Raw genomic sequence first — 19532 nt, forward strand, 5'->3', positions numbered from 1 at the left:
CGACATATTTTGGTCAAACTTTGTCTTAAAGACTTATGACCACGTAACGGGACCTAAGTAGACGGCGCCGTCAATGACGATTTGGTCGGGTCGCTACAGATGGTATCAGAGCGTTGGTTGTAGGGATTTAGAGTTCATTAGTGTCAACCCCGAGTCATAGGGTACATTGATGAGTCTAGACTACAACCGGCATATAGACTTGAAGTAGGAATTACTTGACTACTTGTGCATTTATACTCGAACGCTTCTACTCATATCTACTCTTAGTTCATCTTAATCTCACGTTGTTTAATTTGATTGACACGCCACCTTGACTTTATAGAATAATGTCGAATGCACATATGAATCAGGGTAATATAATTTCCGGGATTATATTACGGTGACTCATATGAACGTTCCGACATTATGACATAAAGAATTTAAGGCGAGTCGAGGAAAAAAAAAAAAAAAAAAAAAAAAAAAAAAAAAAAAAAAAAAAAACCTTCTCTTTATCTTTATTCTATATCACGGTTAGTATTATCGAGAATACTAATCAATGATATTCTTGTGTCTTGAAGGAACAATGGCTCCTCGTCGTGTACGCCGCAATGAAACTCCCGAACAAGCCCTCGAACGGATGATAGCTACCGCCGTAGATGCGGCCATGGCCGGTCACTCATCCAACAACAATAATAATAACAACCACAACAACAACAACAACCAAGGAGCCGGTAACTCTAGCGAAGGGTGCTCCTACAAAGCTTTCATGGGGTGCAAACCTCACACTTTTGATGGAACCGGGGGACCGGTCGTGCTCACCCGATGGTTTGAGCAAACGGAAGCCGTCTTTAGCATAAGCGGTTGTCGGGACCAAGACAAGGTCAAATACTCCACTCACACTTTCTCCGGAATTGCTCTAACATGGTGGAACACCTATGTTCAATCGGTGGGTACCGATGAAGCTCATGCCCTCTCTTGGGCCGATCTAAAGGAAAAGATGATTGTTGAATATTTTCCGCGCGAAGAAACCCGAAAGCTTGAGGAAGAACTAAGAGCGTTGAAAGCGGTCGGAAACGATCTTAAAGCTTATAATCAACGTTTCGCCGAACTATCCTTGATGTGTCCTAATCTTGTTAACCCCGAATCTCAAAGGATTGAGCTCTACATGCTCGGTCTTCCAAAAAGCATCAAACAAGGGGTGATGTCATCCAAACCCACTACTCATCAAGCCGCTATGAACATGGCTCGCCAACTAATTGAAACGGTTGACGAAATCGTAGTTCCGGCACCTAAGGCCGAGGATAAATCGGGCGGCAACAAAAGAAAGTGGGAACCCTCCCAATCAAGCAACAACAACTTTACCAAGAAATCTTACACTTCCGACGGCAAGAAAGGTTATGCCGGGAACCTACCTCTTTGCAACAAATGCAACAAACATCACTTTGGCGAATGTAGTAAGTTAATTTGCCACCAGTGCCAAGGAGTTGGTCATAAGGCCAACGATTGTAAAAGTGCTACTCCCGTCGCTCGAAAGTGGCCCAATGCACCAAAGACGGGCACTTGTTACGAATGTGGCCAAACGGGTCATTTTAGAAATGCATGCCCAAAGAAGAAAGATAACCCCAATACGCGCGGCCGAGCTTTCAACATCAACACCGAGGAAGCCCGGGATGACACTGAACTAGTCACGGGTACGTTTCTTCTCAACAATTCTTATGTCTCTTGCTTATTCGATTCGGGTGCCGATAAATGCTTTGTATCCAAGACTTTGACTCATTCTTTTAGCACTCCGCCTCTTCCATTAGATACCACTTACACCATTGAAGTGGCTAACGGAAAACTATTAAGTGCCAACACATATTACCGGGGGTGTACGTTAAACATTTTGGGTAAGGAATTTGAAATTGACTTGATACCCATGGAACTAGGAAGCTTTGATGTAATAATCGGTATGAATTGGTTAGTCAAAACGAAATCTCACATTCTTTGTGATCTTAACGCAATCCGAATTCCTATCGAGAATGGTGAACCTTTGATCGTCTATGGCGATAAGAGTTGCACCGGACTCAACCTCGTTTCGTGTGTTAAAGTTAGAAAACTACTCCGTAAGGGTTGTTTTGCGATCCTTGCTCACGTTAAGAAAGTCGAGTCCGATGAGAAGCATATCGATGATGTGCCAATTGTTAGTGACTTTTCCGATATATTTCCCGACGAATTGCCGGGTCTTCCACCTCATCGACCGATTGAATTCAAAATCGATCTTATTCCGGGAGCCGCACCCGTAGCACGTGCACCATATAGACTCGCCCCATCCGAAATGCAAGAATTGCAAAGTCAAATCCAAGAACTACTTGATCGTGGTTTTATCCAACCTAGCCATTCACCTTGGGGCGCTCCGATTTTGTTTGTTAAAAAGAAAGACGGATCCCTACGAATGTGCATTGATTATCGTGAACTAAATAAATTGACGGTTAAGAACCGATATCCTCTTCCTCGCATCGATGACCTCTTTGATCAACTACAAGGGTCTTGTGTATATTCGAAAATCGATCTCCGCTCGGGTTATCATCAATTAAGGGTTAAGGGGGAAGATGTCTCCAAAACCGCTTTCCGAACTCGTTATGGTAGTTATGAATTCCTTGTCATGCCATTTGGTCTCACCAACGCACCGGCGGTGTTCATGGATCTTATGAACCGCGTGTGCAAACCGTATCTCGATAAATTCGTTATTGTATTCATCGATGACATATTGATTTATTCTAAAAATGAAGAAGAGCACGAACAACATCTCCGACTTGTGCTTGAACTTTTAAGACAAGAACAACTCTATGCCAAATTCTCCAAGTGTGAATTTTGGTTAAAGGAAGTTCAATTTCTTGGTCATGTTGTAAGTGACCAAGGTATTAAAGTCGATCCAACGAAAATCGAAGCCATTAGCAAATGGGAGACTCCTACTACTCCTACTCACATTCGTCAATTTTTGGGTCTCGCCGGGTACTATCGTAGATTCATCGAAAATTTCTCTTTGGTTGCACGTCCTCTAACCGCATTGACTCACAAGGGAAAGAAATTCATTTGGGCGACCGAACATGAATCCGCATTCCAAATCTTGAAAACGAAGCTAACCACCGCTCCTATCTTGTCACTTCCCGAAGGCAATGATGACTTTGTTGTATATTGCGATGCCTCAAAACATGGTTTTGGGTGTGTATTGATGCAACGAACGAAAGTCATTGCTTATGCTTCTCGACAACTCAAAATTCATGAACGAAACTATACGACACATGATCTCGAACTCGGAGCCGTTGTCTTTGCACTTAAAATGTGGAGACACTATCTTTACGGGACCAAGAGTACTATCTTTACCGACCACAAAAGCCTCCAACACATTTTCGACCAAAAGCAACTAAACATGAGACAACGAAGGTGGATTGAAACCTTAAACGATTACGATTGCGAGCTTCGTTACCATCCCGGGAAGGCAAATGTAGTAGCCGATGCCTTAAGTCGAAAAGAAAGAGCGGTGCCTCTTCGTGTCCGAGCCTTAAACATCACCATCCACACAAACCTTAATAGCCAAATTCGGGTAGCCCAAGATGAGGCTCTCAAGGATGAAAACATCTCTCTCGAACACTTGAACGTCCTCACCTCTCGATTCGAAGTTAAAGAAACCGGACTCCGATATTTCGCCGGAAGGATTTGGGTGCCTAGTTATGGGGACCTACGAGGCCTTATTTTAGATGAAGCCCATAAGTCACGATACTCGATTCACCCCGGTGCCAATAAGATGTACCACGACCTTAAACAGCTATATTGGTGGCCGAACATCAAAAGGGACGTAGCTACTTATGTTTCCAAGTGTTTGACATGTTCCAAAGTCAAAGCCGAACACCAAAGACCGTCCGGACTACTTCAACAACCCGAGATCCCACAATGGAAGTGGGAAAGGATAACGATGGATTTTATCACCAAGCTACCAAAAACGACGGGCGGTTATGATACCATTTGGGTTATTGTTGACCGTCTCACCAAATCCGCACACTTCCTGGCCATGAAAGAAACGGACAAAATGGAGAAACTTGCACAACTTTACATTAAGGAGATCGTAGCCCGACACGGTGTACCTTTATCGATTATTTCCGACCGAGATGGCCGTTTTGTTTCTAGATTTTGGCGTACATTGCAAGAAGCGTTGGGAACGCGTTTAGACATGAGCACCACATATCATCCTCAAACCGATGGACAAAGCGAACGTACAATTCAAACCTTAGAGGACATGTTACGAGCTTGTGTGGTTGATTTCGGAAAAGCTTGGGACAAGCACTTACCTCTCGCCGAGTTCTCTTACAACAATAGTTATCACGCGAGTATTAAAGCCGCACCTTTTGAAGCGCTATATGGCCGCAAATGTCGTTCACCTCTTTGTTGGGCCGAAGTAGGCGACGTGCAAATCACCGGACCCGAACTCATTCACGAAACCACCGAGAAAATCGTTCAAATCCGAGATAGGCTTAGGACGGCCCGAAGTCGTCAAAAGAGCTATACCGACAAACGACGCAACGATCTTGAATTTCAAGTCGGTGACCGAGTAATGTTAAAAGTCGCACCTTGGAAGGGTGTAATCCGTTTTGGGAAACGCGGGAAGCTAAATCCGCGGTATATTGGTCCTTTCGAAATCTTGGAGCGTATTGGAACCGTTGCTTATCGTTTAGATCTTCCGCCTCAATTGAACTCCGTTCATCCTACCTTCCATGTATCTAACTTGAAAAAGTGTCTTGCCGAACCCGATATCGTCATCCCTCTCGAAGAACTTACTATTGATGACAAACTTCATTTTGTGGAGGAACCGGTTGAAATTGTGGACACCTCCGTCAAGACATTGAAACAAAGTCGAATCCCGATTGTTAAAGTCCGTTGGAACGCCAAAAGAGGACCCGAGTTTACTTGGGAAAGACAAGATCAAATGCAAAGGAAGTATCCTCATCTATTCGTGAATTCGGAAACGCAAGATCTCGAGGAAGAAACAACGACTACTACGCCTACTTAAATTTCGGGACGAAATTTCTTTTAAGGAGTAGGTAATGTAACATCCCGCCTTTTTCCGTTTACTTTTCCGTTATACTAATATAAAGTCCGTTATATGTTTATAACATCTCCCGTTGATACGCGTTTTAAATTATCTCGTTTAGGTAATTCCCGCACCCGAGCGAAAGTTGAGGGACTAAACTTGACAAGGGATCAAACCCTTGACTAGGTCAAAGGGTCAACCCCTTTCACCCATTCATTTCCACCTCCATCTCTCTCTCTTTCTCTCTAGCAAGAACACACACCCAATTATCCAAATTCATTCATTCATCATCTAAATCCGGATTAAGGAGCTAGCAACCAAATAAATTACATATTCGTGATCCTCTCTTCATCCTCTTCATTTTGGTACCAACTTCATCTCGTTTGGGTAACTTTCTAAAATCACTAGATTTTGTGTTCTTGATGTTTTTAACTTATAAAAGTGTTAATTAGTGTCTATGGCTCAAGTCTAACATGAATATATGATTTATATGCTCGATCTCGTTGTTTTAGTGTAACTAGCATGAACTTGAATTTTGGTGTGTTATTCTTGAATTTTGGATGATCATATGTTGTTAGATGTTAAAAGTTGATGTTTTAATTGTGTTACTAGCATCACTAGCTTCAATTTGATGTGTAGGTTGCCTTAGAAAAACTTCATGAACTTGATTATTGATTTTGGTGAATTTGGGTTAGGGTTTGATGAACTTGAAATGGACTTTTGATGCATTGAATGCCATGGATTATTATTGGTAAGTGTTTAGTTGGATTGTATGCTTGATTACCTTCGAAACGGCATATCATTCATGTAAATTGGTTGCCCGAATCATAAAATGCGTTTTTGGAACTTGAACTTTGATTATGAACGTTTAATTACGGTTTTTGGTTGTTGTAAGTGGAAGTTTGGTTGACGAATTGTGTTTAGTTGTTTTCCTCGTCAAATTACCTTTCCAACGGTATAAGATACGTCTTCTAATTGTTTGCGGTTTGCGTTTTGCGTTTGTTTGAAGTTTTGACCAAGACTTGAACCTTGAAAACGACCTGACACCAGACCATGTGTTATGTCGCGGCGCGACACCCCTTGCCGCGGCGCGACATAAGCCTTGGTCAGATTCTGACCTACTTTGTCAAATTTAGGAAAATGTTTGGCATACTACGGACCTCCGATTCACATGAAACTTGTTCTAACGTGTTCATATATGATTAAAAACCTCAGAAAAATAGTTCGGAACCCGACCCGAACGTGTTGACTTTCGTTGACTTTGACCGACCAAAGTTTGACTTTTAATCAAACTTAACCAAATATTTGTGCAATCGTTCTAACATGTTTTTATACTTGTACCTTGCATGAAACATGACAATTTGCTTCACATACTATATTAATCGAGTCGTATTGAGCCATAGGACTAATTGAACATCTTTGACCTATCGTGTTTACCGTTATTGATACAACCTATTGTTTAGGTCAAGACTAGCATTGTTCTTTGCACACGTTTACTTGTTGAAGTACTTTACTACTCGTGCACTCAAGGTGAGATCATAGTCCCACTTTTACTCTTTTTGAACTTACATTTGGGATGAGAAAACATAAACGTTTCTTTACTAAGTGAACACAAGTACAGGAAAACAAACATTCTACATACGAGTTTAGAACAAAATCCTCAATTCGATTATCATTAGTTACACTTGCCGGGTGTAAGCGAGAACTTATGTTGTATGGATCCATATGGGTTTGACAAACCCTCATTCAAACGGTTCGCTACCGTTTACGAATGAAATATATTTTCGAGAAACAGTGTATGTTCTAGCACTAAGTGATGGGGTTCAATGGAAGGAAATGTTAAGCATTGATAATTGGGTGCTCGTGAAACAAACTTTTGGAATGTATTACTATTATTTCATTGATGCAAATCTTGTGGTTCACTTGTACTTACTTACTTAAACCTATGATTTCACCAACGTTTTCGTTGACAGATTTCTATGTTTTTCTCAGGTCCTTGAACGATACATGATACATGCTTCCGCTCAATATTTGATACTTGCATTGGATGTCGAGTATATGTGCATTTCATGGAGCGTCTTTTGACTTTACTTTAAACCGTGTCGCCTAGATTTCATTCGTATTATAACGTTGTAACTTAACTATTGGTTGAACAAATTCTTGTATACTTTGGGAACAATCTTTATTTTTAAATGAAGGCGACATATTTTGGTCAAACTTTGTCTTAAAGACTTATGACCACGTAACGGGACCTAAGTAGACGGCGCCGTCAATGACGATTTGGTCGGGTCGCTACAGAAATCAAGTGGCAAACTTGAAGAATTGTTTAGTTTCATATGTTATAATTAATATTTTAATTCATTTTTTAATTGTCCAATGTTGATAGTCTCAATCGATAGTCCACAGTTAACAGTACAATAATTCATATATAATTTAATTTATAATATTCGAATTAATTAATACGTATCTGACCCGTGTACATGTCTCAGACTCGATCACAACTCAAAGTATATATATTATTTGAGAATCAACCTCAACCCTGTATAGCTAACTCCCGCATTACTGCATATAGAGTGTCTATGGTTATTCCAAATAATATATATAGATGCGTCGATATGATATGTCAAAACCTTGTATACGTGTCCCGATATTTAAAGTGCGTAAAATAAATAACAGAAATTAAATGACGATAAATTAAATGCATAAAGTAAATAACAGAAATTAAATGACGATAAATAAAATTGCGATAATTAAATTGCGATAAATAAAATGTAATCAGTTAGCTAGGAACAGTTAGCTGGAACAGTTAGCGTGGATTCTTAACAAAATTTCAATTAGTTAATTCGTTTGTTTCTAACAAATTTTATTTTGTCCAATGTTTTCTTCATTATGCCACTTGTTGGATTCTGATAGGTCAAAATCCAAATATGAAATTTAAATGGAAATGGTTATTCTGTGGTGAACGGATACATATATCGGTGGTTGTACACAGGATAGTAAATGACCGTTGAATCAGATTCGAAGAATGTACAGTGCAACTTATTAATGTGAAATCTAAATATTCCTCGGGTATTACCTACCCGTTAAAATATTTTTACCATTAACAGTTTGTACGAAAGAATTTTTAATTACAATCTTTATGAAAATATACATACATATATATATTTTCTTCAGATGTAATCATGGATTTTATGATTTAATAAGATATTAAACTCATTTGATTTATCGTTGGAACTAGATTACATAATCTCTAAAACTTTAGAAATTACATAATCGCCATGTCGAGCGAAGATAATCGATGTAGAACGATATGTAGAACGAAGGTAAAGTAGATAGAACGATACGTAAAATGATGATTATGCTCAAGGTACAGAATGAGATGTTGAGGCATGTGATGTTGAAACTTGGGTTGTTGGTGGTACTGTTGGTGCTGGTGATGTTGCTGAAGCTGGTAGGTTCTGCACCATATTTTCCAAAGCTACAACCCGAGCGCGAAATTCGTTGACTTCTTCTATTATTTCGGGATGATTGTCGGTTGGAACGAGCAGATGAATAAGGTTTAGAATTGTGGATAGAAAATAATCGTGGCGAGATATTCGGGCAACAAGAGTGAAAATGGTGTTTCGAACAGGTTCGCTGGTAAGTGATTCAGGTTCTTCGCCAAAAGGTGAATTCGGTTGGTGGAAGGGATCGCCTTCTTCTCTTCTCCATTGGTTAAGTCGACTACGAACCCATCAGATAAATTGGGGATGGATGTCTGGGTGATTCATTCTGGTGACGCTGCTTTCGGAGCTTAGGTGAAACCCCATATCGGAATCCGAGGGACTTGAACTAGTGGTGAGTTCCATTTCGTACGATTAGATAAAGGTTTTTCGATATGAAATGATTTTCGGATATCGGATGATATTCTAATTACATAGAATACCTATACATAGTACAGGAGATCCCGTAGATTACGGAGGAAATTAAGGAAACGTGTCAGACAAGACATAATGTGATGGGATGTGAATTTGTATGTACACCGTCTATGCAATAATTGCAATAAGACGCGTCGAGACTGAAGATGACAAGTAGATATTTTTCGACAAATGGTGGTGAGCAAACACTTTTAACATGCAGACCAGGTTCAAGTCTAGACTCATTAACATAACCTAACAACTACTAGGCCGAAGTCCAGACTCATTAATGCATCATAACAACTATTAGTTAGACACACTAATGCAAGACCTGGTTAGCTACGACCACCGCTCTGATACCACCTGTGAGGACCCGTCCTTATCCCCCTGGACGAAGTCATCAACATTTGGTCCCATTGTGATGATCGACTCCAAGTAATGTCCTTAAAATGAGCAAATGCACAGCGGAAGACTTAATTCGTACCTGAGAATAAACATGCTTAAAAGTGTCAACCAAAAGGTTGGTGAGTTCATAGGTTTATCATAATAATCATTTCAATATGTTAATAGACCACAAGATTTCATAAACATAAACATAATACACTTGCAAGTGTATGTAAAGCATTCTAAGTGGTTGAGCACTTGATAACCATACTTAACATTTAATCACGTCGCATATTCCCTTTATTATGAAATCTCACTACACCGTACCATGTGTAGTCACCAAAATGAAGTACTGTGCAACCGTTGAATACTGGTCGTCCAGTCCGGTTGGGGTTGTCAGGCCCGATAGATCTATCAACAGGATTCGCGTTTACAATACCACATGTAAATAGTAGTTACCAAGCTACAGGGAAGTATGCCAGTGGTACAACTCAATGTAGAATATATTTTTAAGTACTTGTGTCTATTTCGTAAACATTTATAAAAGCAGCGCATGCATTCTCAGCCCAAAAATATATATTGCAAAAGCAATTAAAAAGGGAGCAAATGAAACTCACCTACTGTATTTTGTAGTAAAAATACATATGACTATATTGAGCAATGCAGGGTTGGCCTCGGATTCACGAACCTATTATTCAATCATGTATATTAATACATGTAATGGTAATCGAATATATATATATATATATATATATATATATATATATATATATATATATATATATATATATATATATATATATATATATATATATATATTATTAGTGATTTTATTTGTTATTTTATATCATATGTTTTATTAATAACTTAATTAGATATATTTATCTTTATATAGATAATTAACATTTATTACAAAAGTATTAATAGGATTAGGTTTTATGTCATAAATATATCTTTATATAGAAAATCTTCATTCGATATATTAATAGTACTAATAATAATAATAAAAATAATACTAAAAATCATGATAAAACTAATAATAATAATAATAATGTTGATAAAATGAAAATACTTTTAATATTACTAATAATTGTGTTATGTGTTAATAATGATAATAATAATGATAAATATAATAACGATAACGGTTTTACTCATAATGATGCTACTAATAATAACATAAATGATAATGCTAATAATAATACTTAATGATTTTCTAGTAATAATAATGATATTACTTTAATTTATTTTAATGTTAATACTAAAAAGAAATCATGTTATTAGTCTTAGAAATGATATTAAGTAATTTTAATTATAATAACAACAACAACAACAATAATAATAATAATAATAATAATAATAATAATAATAATAATAATAATAATAATAATAATAATAATAATAATAATAATAATAATAATAATAATAATAATAATAATAATAATAATAATAATAATAATAATAATAATAATAATAAAATGGTTACTACCTTAAAAGCTTCAAAAAAATATCAAACCGCCCAAGACGGGACTCGAACCCGAGACCTCTCAATAACACAAATCACCCCACACCACTCCACTGCTTGTACCTTCTGATTAAACTCTCAACCTAATATGTTTTAACCCGTCATAATCACCATTAATCTGGCCCAATCAATACTTTCGGCCCAAATTCAACTTCGGCCCAACAATAATATTATAAACCCAAAATTTCACTAGCCCACTTATATGGGTTTATTATTCAGTTTGTGAACTAGGAAATTGGATGAAATCATATTCGTGATTTTTGTCAATAGAAAACAGATAGGGACACATTATAGCCGCCATCACCGATCATCATCGTTATCCTCACATCATTAATAAATCATGGTTTCATCATCATCATAACCTCCATAACCTTCATCATCTATCATCGTTTGATTTTTCTATTCGTTATCTTTTCCCTTTAATAGAAACAGAATCGTATTACTACACTGCAATTCTTCAAACGATACACAAACATTTTGCAGCTGTAGTTGTGGTTTCCATGGACTGGATTAAACAGGAAAATATGTAGTAGCGTAGCAGCAATCGCTGGAATTCGTAGGTGGTGGTTAGATATGGTTTTGGGTGGTTTGGCCATCGTAAACAGAAGCAAACAGATACAACAGTTCTCATTGATTATCTTCATCTTCGAATTATAATTAGCTGTGTAGCAGTAGCAGGTAGACGAAAAGAAAAAGAACATAAACAGATGGTGATGTTTCACTAGCAGGTTTAGGAGAGAGAGAGAGAGAGAGAGAGAGTCGTGGTGGGTGATGGTTAACATGGAAGAAGGTGGTTGTTCTAGGTATTTCACGGTTGCTAGAACAAGAAAGATAACAGATGTCGTAGTATGTTTATTTATAAGTGGGTTTGATGGATATAAAACAGAAACAGTTCGATGGGTTTGGGTTGGTTTTTGGTCTCGACACAGAACAGAAACGGACAATTAAGTTGAAGTAATTTGTAGCTGGGTTTCGATGGAAACAGTAGTCGATTAACAATAGCAATAAGTGGTTTCTATTTTGATTAAAGTTGAACAAGATATTGGGTTTTGATAAATTGGGTGTTGTTGGTTGACTAAAGATCGATGTATATGTATATGTTATGTATATATATAATATAGAAAGGTGGTTGATAGTGGTGCAAGTGGTGGCGGTTGTGAAGGTTGTTGAGGTGGTGAGGGTTGTGGATGATTGTAGGAGGTGGCATCGTGTAGTGGGAAGAAAGACAAGGAGACTGGTTCATAACATAAAGACGTGTTGGTTCTCGAGTGGTCATAGTAGAGAAAGGGGTGATGGCGGGTTGTAGGAAATTGATGAAGAAAGTGATCACTGAGAAGAAAGAAGAAAGAAAGATGGTAGCTTGTGCTTGTATTTGAAATGAAGATAGATAGATGAATTCGATGGTTGATAATCATATAACATATATATACATACAAATACAGTAATCGAATAATTATTTCCTTTTTCAAATAGTATAGCATGTATATCTTTACTTTAGACTTTTAGGTGTAATATATGTAATAAATAATATATATAATTATAAAACGTGGGCTTCTAGTATATACAGTATTTTCTAATTTGTTGATATGTGCCGACGGTTTTCCCACGCCGTGCTATATCATGTCCATTGCTAAACAGTTGTCGTATAAAAGTATACCTAAAATCCCCAAACTTTTAGATTAAATATAATTAATTATTTCACTCATTAACTGTTTGAAACCTGATCAAAAAGGTTTGATAATTGTTTATTTTCTGTTCCAATTTATATGTACGGAGTACAAATATTTAAACTTAAAAATGTAAAAATATTTTTAACCAGTCTAAAATCTTCGTAATCGATTTACAGTTCAACTTTTATTTTAAATCCTCCTATATTCATATTAGACCTATATGAACCCTAGCAAAATGTCAACCGAGTGTTACTGACGTTTACTAATTAAGCTCGAAATCACTCATTTTTCATTTACACTCTCTCTATATATAATCAGTTTTAAATAACAAGTTATATCACATAAATATATATTATATATTTTTAGACAAATAAATTTGATATTATTTTATATATTTCCATGTAGTATTTATATACATATTTATATACACTCATATATATATATATATATATATATATATATATATATATATATATATATATATATATATATATTTACAAATAATTGTTCGTGAATCATCGAGAACAGTCGAAAGTCAATTGAATATATGAAACAGTTCAAGATTTTTGAGACTCAATCTAACAGACTTTGCTTATCGTGTTGAAAATACAATATCGTATCGAGAGTTTGGTTCAAAATTAGTCGAAATTTTCCGGGTCGTGACATTATGTGAATCATAAACTTGTACTATGTATAATTGATATATTGATTGAGTACTGTGAATGATTCGTTCTATGTCCACTAACAAACTAAATTGACAGATCGAGTTATATATATATATATATATATATATATATATATATATATATATATATATATATATATATATATATATATATATACATGTTGATCACATACATTCAATTTGTGACCACCTTTTATTACTTTAATTTTTCCAAGGCCTTCATTTACTCACTGATCAACCACACTAAATTCTTAGCCAAACTAGCCAAAATCCATGGCCCAATTATGTTCTTAAAGCTCGTGCGAATCAAAACAATACCATACGTTCTCAGCACAATATATACCGGATGCCCTTCATGCTCATGATCATTCGATGAACTCAGTTGTATGAGTCCCGACTAGCAATTTATGGCGTGATCTATGTAAGATTCCTAATACTAATATACTCTCTAACAACTTTCTAGATATCAAACAAGGAAACCCAATTGTGATTGCTGCACATCCGAGAACCCAATATCGAAACTCACTTATCACCAAGACAGCCGTAAACCAATATCATCACCATCATTATTATTCAGGCTGCTACCATTTTCTTTTTCTTTCTATCCGTAGCTGAACACCAACCATAACCCACTACCACCACCCTGAAAACATCACCATCAACAACCAGAAGCTACTACTGCTCGTGTCTAGTTTACGACTGCTACATATTCTTTCCTTCTCTGATTGAACACCCGGCCAAACACCTCACCACTACAATCACTAAACCTCACTTGCTCGATATTTATATCTATAATCTATTTCTACTCTAAACGTACAACAAACCCCCAAGATCAACCCAATTAACCATAACCGAGTACCATCATCGACAACCCACATATACAATTATAATCTTACAACCTTGACACCTACAACCATCCAACTACTTGCTTATTTGTTCGACCAACACCATCATCAAGCTGCAACTGCATTTTGTTTCCTATTTAATCAAGCAAACACCAACCATGGAACCAACTCTTGATCACCCCGACGCCACCACTGCAACTACTATATATATTTTTTCCCCTTTTCTTTCTATTCTGCTATTCGTATGCTCCTGCTACAACTACCGTTTTGCTTCAGTTTATATTACGGCTTCAATAGTGATATTACCGTGATAATATTAACGGATGTGGTAATAATAGAGGATGATTGTGTTGTTTAGGGAAGAAGATGATGATGGAAAGCGAAAAAGATAACGGATGATGATGTCTGCCACTCGATGGAAACCAGCTGTTTGCTATCTGACCAAAAACCCTTTTTACGTATGTTAGTAGGTTAGATTGGTGGGTCTTGTTTGCTGTAGGAAAAGATACTAGAATCGGGCCAAAGTTTTAATCACTAGCGTTAGGATTTGGTGATCCAATTAATCAAGCATATGGATTACTTAAATGGGCTACATGATTTAGTTTAGTTGTTAGGCTCTTTTATATATAAATGGACTATTTATTTCATGGGCTTTTAATGAACTTCATTAGTTATAATAATAATAAGATTAGTTGAACGTAGATGATGATGAATTCGAAGATGTAGTAACGAGCATATAAACGATGATGATAATATTTAGCGAAATCAAAATAAACATTAATGATGATGATGTTGATTAAGTTAGTGATGAGAATAATGGATGATGGACGTGTTATGAAAATAACGAGTGGATAATCACAAATTTGATTGTGAATAAGATTATGATGATTAGATTATTAGGATTATGAGGTTAAGATAAATGAGATGATGATAGTGTACATGTTGCTGTTCGAAGATAAAATGATGATGATGATTGAGATGAATTAATTAGTGAAGATGAAGATAAAAAGGGAAACAGGAATATAACGGGTTATATATATATATATATATATATATATATATATATATATATATATATATATATATATATATATATTTGGGTTGATATAATTTCAGAAAAACAGAAATAGAGGAATGGTTATGGATGTTATTGGGTTAGCGGGAGGTCTCGGGTTCAAACCTGGACTTGGGCATTTTTTTAAGGACTACATCTATGAGGTAGTATTACTATTACCATTATTATTATTATTATCTTATTATTATTATTATCTTTATCATTATTATTATATTTATTATTATTATATTATTATTAATATTATTATTAAGTATTAAGTATTATTATCAAAATTATTATTTTCATTATTGTTATTATTAAACTTATCATTTTATCAAAAACTACTATTATTATTATAAGTATCATTATTTTTACTATCATTATTATTTTTATTAAACAATATTTTTTATTATTTTGATTATCATTAATAATATTATATTTATAGTGGTTATTATTATTGTATGTAACAACCCAACCCTTATGCAACCGAAATATGCAAAAATAAAAAAAATTTGTTTGTTCAGCAAATGGCGCGGCGCGACATATGGCCGCGCGGCGCGCCAAACTGGTATGTCCAAAAAGTCTTTAAACGTGAAAAAGATTGGCCACTTCCCGACATATTTAGACGAAACTCTTTTACCCACATCTTCAAATATGTAAAACTAACACGATTCAAACATAAAATAAGTTTTACAAAGTGGGGCCCACATCGGCCGTTTTACGAGTTTCATACAAAAGTTTGAGTTTCGACCACATTAGTTTAATTTCCAAACAAACTACGAGCATGATGTTTGGGGATAAATTACCCAAATCCTAGGCCGAATCCACAAGTAATCCAAGCAAGCAACCAAAAAGGGAAATCATCTAAATCCCGAGCATACCCTTGCCACGTCCGCCTCCGAACCTAAAAATGTAAACAACGAGAGGGTAAGCTAATGCTTAGTGAATGCAATACTTATACGCATACATACATAATCCAATTACTTGCATACACCTACACAACAACACAATAACATTAGCAAACCGCAATATCGAATAAACGAATAATCGTACGTACAACAAGTCAACATCATTAGCATAGAGATCTCAACAATAATATACGCTAAATACAAATACGTACAATGCTAATAAAATTACACATCCCAATATACCCAATGTCGACATTCGACTCGATGGTGGCCGACGAAGAGTAGTAGGTCAAAATCGTTAACTACTCACCACCCATCGCACGCGTACGTGGCCGGCGAAGAGTAGTAGGTCAAAATCGTTAACTACTCACCACTACGCACCATGAGGCCGACGAAAAGTGCAACCGAAACGTTAACACTTACCTCAATCACAAGGATGGCCGACGAAAAGCGAAACAGCTTACCATCCCACGATAAGTGGCCAACGAAGAGCGGATCCCCAAACGGATACACTCACCACTTACCCCAACACACATATGCGGCCGACGAAGAGCGATAGGTCAAACATTAATCACTCACCACATATCTAAACGTACACATGTAGCCGACGAAGAGTGATAGGTCAAACGTTAATCACTCGCTACATGCCCAAACATACACATGTGCCCGACGAAGAGTGATAGGTCGAACATTAATCACTCGTCACATGCTCACCTCCAATCGTGGTCAACAAAGAGTCATTCCTTTCGGAGATAACTCACCACATTCCAAACACCATATATATACACACGTGGCCGACAAAGAGTGATAGGTCATACGTTTATCACTCGCCACATACACAAAACGATTATAGCCAACGAAGAGCTATCCACACGGATACCACTCACTATATTTTTCCCAACTCAAATGTGGTCCACGAAAAGTGAATCCTAACGGATGTCACTTACCACATCGCACACAAGCAACCAAATTATATACATAAGTGTATAAATATTCCACTCACCTTGATTACTTGAAAAGCAATCCCGCTTGAGCTCCTAATCGTCCAAATGCAATTTACCTAAGTAATTCACAAACAAATAAGCTAAACACTCTAGCTTATGCCCAAAACACCAATAAGTGCAATTTCGACCCATTTGCACTTCCAAGCACAAACCGCGTCCAAACTAACCAATAATCACTAACACAAGTGAGAATGGTCCTAATATGCCAATCAAACCCAATCATAGGTGTTAAACACCTATCTTGCCCAAAATGACACTTAATCCCTAATTTGACCCATAAGAAGTCAATATCACGCCATTAGCAAGTTTTGACACCAAAACATATTTAACTCGGTTCTATGCTTCAACTTAATCCATTTTAAGTTTATAAACCTTATTAAATCGGCAATTGAGTCATAATCATCAACAAACCCTAATTTTAACTCTAGTCAAAATTAGTCAACCATAAGAACCCTAATGGTTTCCAAAACACCAATAATCACTAACACTAGTGATTATACACCATTTACAAGTCTTAAACATGGTTAAATCATTAACCAACCCAAAACCCGCAAAATATCAAAATAGCAAGTTTCCATAAACCCTCTTCATCAACCAAATGGGTTTTACAACTAACAATCTCAAACCCTAACTTGAATATCAAATCTAACAAATGAAATTCGGAGTTAGAACTTACCAATACTACCAAAACATAGCTAGGAGCGAGATGAACAACTTTAAAACCCGAGCTTTGGTGAGAATCCAACTCCTTCTTCTCCAATTCAAGCTCTCTCACTCTAGAACTCTTCCTCTCTCTCTAGATATGGATGAGAGTGTTTGTGTGGGTGAGAAATGAGCTCCAATGGAGTTCTAGATCAGTTTTGGTGACCCTAAACCGACCCTAAATGAAAAGACCAAAGTACCCCTCATTTGAACCTTTTAAAAAGGCTGAAAATTGCATCAGCAGCAATCGGCGCGCCGCGCCAAATGGTGGAGCGCCGCTCCAACCTGCAGGTCAGTTTTCAGAAACTTGTTTTGACCATAACTTTTTGACCGTAGCTCCATTTTCGATGAATAAAATATCGTTGGAAACGTAATAAGATTTTCTTTCCAATGTTAAGGCTTTGAAACATCAACACAAACTTTATTTGGGGTTTAAAAGATACGCACACACCTTGTTACTTCAGACAACGTCCAGTTTCCTTCGACGTTCGAGCAAGTGACACGTACATGCTTCGTACACCTCATACACGCATCGTACACTATAAATACATTATGTACCATAAATATTTGGGTCTTACATTGTAATTATTTTCATTATTAAAAATTATTATTATTATTATTATTATTATTATTATTATTATTATTATTATTATTATTATTATTATTATTATTATTAGCTAATACAACTTTTTATTAATATTATTTTATCATGTAACAATTAGTTACATAAAATCATATTTAATACATATAACATATAATTTACTAAAATAATAAGTATATCACTAATAATATAAAACTTCATTCGATTTCAATTATATGTGTTAATATATATATAAATGATATAGGTTCGTGAATCCGAGGCCAACCCTGCTTTTGTTCAATGTCGTCATATGTATTTTTACTACAAAATACAGTATGGTGAGTTTCATTTGCTCCCTTTTTAAATGCTTTTGCAATATATATTTTTGAGACTGAGAATACATGCGCTGCTTTTATAAATGCTTTACGAAATAGACACAAGTAATCGAAACTACATTCTATGGTTGAATCGTTATACCGGATATCGCTCTTGTTGAACTTGGTAGCCTAAGAATTGATGTTTATTATAATTGCCACCAATTGACTCGAATCCTAAAGATAGATCTATGGGCTTTGACACGCCCCAGTCAGAGAATTTGAACTGCTTTAGTACTTCGATATTTATATATGGGGATATTCTAGATGCATTTTGTTAATGTTGGTTACCAGGTGTTCAATCCATATGAATGATTTTTAAACACTTGCGAGTGTATGATTATTGAATAAAAGAAATCTTGTGGTCAATTAAAATGATGGAAATGAATATTTATGATAAACTAATGAACTCACCAACCTTTTAGTTGACACTTTAAAGCATGTTTATTCTCAGGTATGAAAGAAATCTTCCGCTGTGCATTTGCTCATTTTAGAGATATTAATTGGAGTCATTCATGGCATATTTCAAAAGGACGTTGCATTCAAGTTGTTGAGTTCAATAGAGATTACTATTAAGTAAATGACATATTAGGTCATTTATAAGTTGGATATTATGAAATGGTATGCATGCCTGTCAACTTTTGATGTAATGAAAGGTTGTCTTTTAAAAACAAATGCAACGTTTGTAAAATGTATCATATAGAGGTCAAATACCTCGCGATGTAATCATATGTTATTGTATCCGTCCTTATGGACTAGGACGGGTCGTCTCATCGTCTAGTTTCTCGGCCATTTATTTCCATGATGGCCGACAGTGCGTTCTAGTATTCTATTGAGTGCTCTGTTGGTGACCTCTGCTTG

Source organism: Rutidosis leptorrhynchoides, chromosome 3, assembly GCF_046630445.1.
Source record: "Rutidosis leptorrhynchoides isolate AG116_Rl617_1_P2 chromosome 3, CSIRO_AGI_Rlap_v1, whole genome shotgun sequence".
NCBI lineage: Eukaryota > Viridiplantae > Streptophyta > Magnoliopsida > Asterales > Asteraceae > Rutidosis > Rutidosis leptorrhynchoides.